Below are 2977 nucleotides of genomic sequence, written 5' to 3'. Positions count from 1 at the left end.
AACAAATGATTTGGCTCCATGACTAGATAGTTGGCGAATTTTCTTCACTTTTGGATGCTTTTATCCTGACACTCTCTGCTGCTCTCTTCCTAGGTAATGTAGAGTTCTTAATCGGTACCCACAGATGCTGCACTGATTCAACTTGGCAAGAGACTTAGAGCGTCTCAGGACAAGTTGGAAACTGAAAATAGATTCTGCCCATTGACTCAGCAGGATTGGGGGGTTGCCTCTTAATAATCGCACACCAGGTTAGAACTTGTCATGTCTAAGATGTCCTATTCCAGTGTGGTCTCATTTTGTTCCAAAGGTGGTTTTCTTTTTTAAAAACAGAAGTATTGACAGTTGGTCCCATGTTATATTTTTCCTCTTTACAGACTCTAACAAAGTTCTACAGATATGAAAGTCTGGTGACATTTCCCTTCTCTTTATAAAGTATGGATTTCACAGAACCCACTCCCTGTCAAGGCCATCTGGGGAAGTGGAATCTTTTATCTCTCTAGGCAAAAGGGTTTATCTGTTTTACTTCCTTCTTTTAAGCTGAGGACCTTCTGAGGTAGTTTCTTTAATAAGTAAATTACTTTCTTCACCTGTCTTACCTGACTGTGTTGATAGCAGAAGTGAGGGCATTTCCTTAGAAGATAAGATTTTTTTTTTCTTTTTTTCCAAATCACCAATACATTTATTTGCGGGAGATGAGGTCAAATCTTACCATGAACTTTAAAACTGGGTAGGACTAGAGACACTGATCTGCCCAACCTCTGGGTATTCACAACTGCACAGGTAACCAGATCCTGTACACAAGGCATCACCATTAAACAGATGAGCATTAGATGAGGAGGACACATTCTGAGTAGTTGTATGATTTCCCATTCAGAGGCAGGTGCTGTCCTCATATCAGAAAAGTAGTGTTGAGAAAAACACAGGCAGAGCCTGGCCATTTGCCTCCTAGCATAGGCCTAGACATGATGGTGGCCATGTGCCAGGGGACCACACCCTATGTACAAAGCAGGAGAATGATGCTCCCAGCTGAGCTGCAGGATGGGCGCTGGGCTGACTGGAGGGATAGACGGGGTGGGGTCTGACGCCATTAGCCTTTCCCCATCCAACCTGGACCCCCATAAGCCATTCTCTGGCCCTCTGCACAAGACAGACTCAGCAAATCTGCGAAGTATGGGGATTCTGCCAACTCCCCACCTCGCCTCACCTTCCCTAGGTCTGCCAGGTGACCCAATCCACTGAGTGCAGCCCCACCCCCGCTCAACCCCACATCTGGACAGACACATGGCAAATATGGAACTGAAGCCCTGCTGGGCTGGAGCACATCTGGTTGTTGTTGGGTTGGAGTCATCTTGCAGGTGTCCCAAGGTGGTCAGGCCTAACCCACGGTGGCCAGGTTGAGACCGTGTTTTTTAGATGATTCAGGTTACTCCAGGGTGAAGCATGATCCTGATGACACCCGGTGGAAAAGTAGGCTGGAGCCTCGGAAGAGCTGGCCCTGCACACTCAGGTACTTCCAGCAGCGAATCCAGGATTTGAATACCGGGGAGTAAGGGGGGAGCCCAGCTTGCAGCCCGCAGTTGTTCACAGCCATGAGGTCGCCAACTAGCAGGAAGGGGTAGGTCAGCATGCTCACTGCAATACCATCACGAACTTGGTATAGCTCCGGATGGCCAGGGCCTGGCTGAACTGGGAACCTGGATTCTGGTCGTTTCCTAGCCCCCCTGGGGTGTCACTCACGCTGGTCATCCACCAGGTAGGCATTGATGAAGTGGGCCAGCAGGTTACAGCCCCACAAGAAAACCACATCGCCCAGGAGGTGAGGGATTAATCCAACAAAGAATCCCAGCAGCTCTTCCTCTTTGAAAATCTTCCCAATGGAGCTCAGCACACCACTGTACTTGGCCTCCCGTCCCACAAACTGGATCATGCAGCGCATTGAGATGACATGCAGGGGGTGGGCCAACATGCGGGACACACACTGCATCATCATCTCATAGGAGGTCTCCTTCACAACTTTCTTCAGGGAAGTCTTCATATCATCCTTGTTGGAAACCTGCTCAATCTCATCTGGAGGGAAAACCTTCTTCATGCTACCCCGAGTCACAGTAGACATCAGCCGGGGACTCAGGCCTCGGAACAGCCCTATCTTACCATCCGCTTGCACGATGTACTTGGCGTAGGTGAAGAGGCTCGGCAGATAGAGGACCTTCCTCCCCAGCACATTGGTCCCAAGGATGGGGGGCATCGGCTCATGACCCACCTGGATGAGCAGCTTCACGTAGAGAAGGGGATGGCTGAGCGCCGTCACGCCGGCGCCCAGTGCCACGAAAAGAGCCTCCGTGGTGGGGACGTTGTCCCCAGACCCCCTGACCCGCCGTCCATCCTGCGGGCCAAGGGCTGAGCCGCAGGCCGAGGGTGGCGAGGATGTGCGCGGTGCGCGGGCGGTGGATCGCGAGCTCGAGCCTCCACCCCCGCCGCTGCTCCGCCGCGAGCTCTGGCTCCAGCTCCGGCTCCCGCCATCCCCGCGGCACCGCCGCGAGCCCAGGGCCGGTACGATTTCTTTTACATTGGGTTCATGAATGAGGATTGGTGGGTCTAGTTCCCACCTCCCCACCATGGGGCTGAAATGAAGAGCTGAAGGTCTCATAGGCAATTCTGGGCCACATTCAGTCTTGTTGAGATCTCTTTGGTGTGATTTGTATGCATTTGGATCAGACCACCTGAATTTGAATCCCAGTTATATAATTTTCTGGCTATATGACTTTGAACAAGTTATATACCTAATTTCTCTGGCTTTAGTTTTCTCATTTCCATAATAGAAAAAAATAATGTATCCCAACCTTGTTGTGCAGATTAAACAAAATAATATATCTGAAAGTGCCTTATGTATTGTCTGTAAGTATTCTGTGCATGTTAACAAAATCCTTAAGAAGGTAGGGCGGACAGTGCTCCCTGTAGGTTACCGATCATAGGACTA

At 50.2% G+C, this 2977-nt stretch overlaps 1 pseudogene across 1 annotated transcript; it reads right to left on the bottom strand.

Moving 5' to 3' along the window:
* Nucleotides 1-655: 655 nt before the first annotated feature.
* Nucleotides 656-2541, bottom strand: LOC101175951 (annotated as a pseudogene). The gene has a single exon (XR_001114238.2). The product of XR_001114238.2 is annotated as a mitochondrial carrier homolog 1 pseudogene (transcript).
* Nucleotides 2542-2977: the final 436 nt, after the last annotated feature.

The sequence above is a fragment of the Nomascus leucogenys genome, chromosome 12 (assembly GCF_006542625.1).
Source record: "Nomascus leucogenys isolate Asia chromosome 12, Asia_NLE_v1, whole genome shotgun sequence".
Taxonomy (NCBI): Eukaryota; Metazoa; Chordata; class Mammalia; order Primates; family Hylobatidae; genus Nomascus; species Nomascus leucogenys.
The sequence above is the reverse complement of the archived record's forward strand: the minus strand, read 5'-3'. Positions and strand labels throughout refer to the sequence as shown.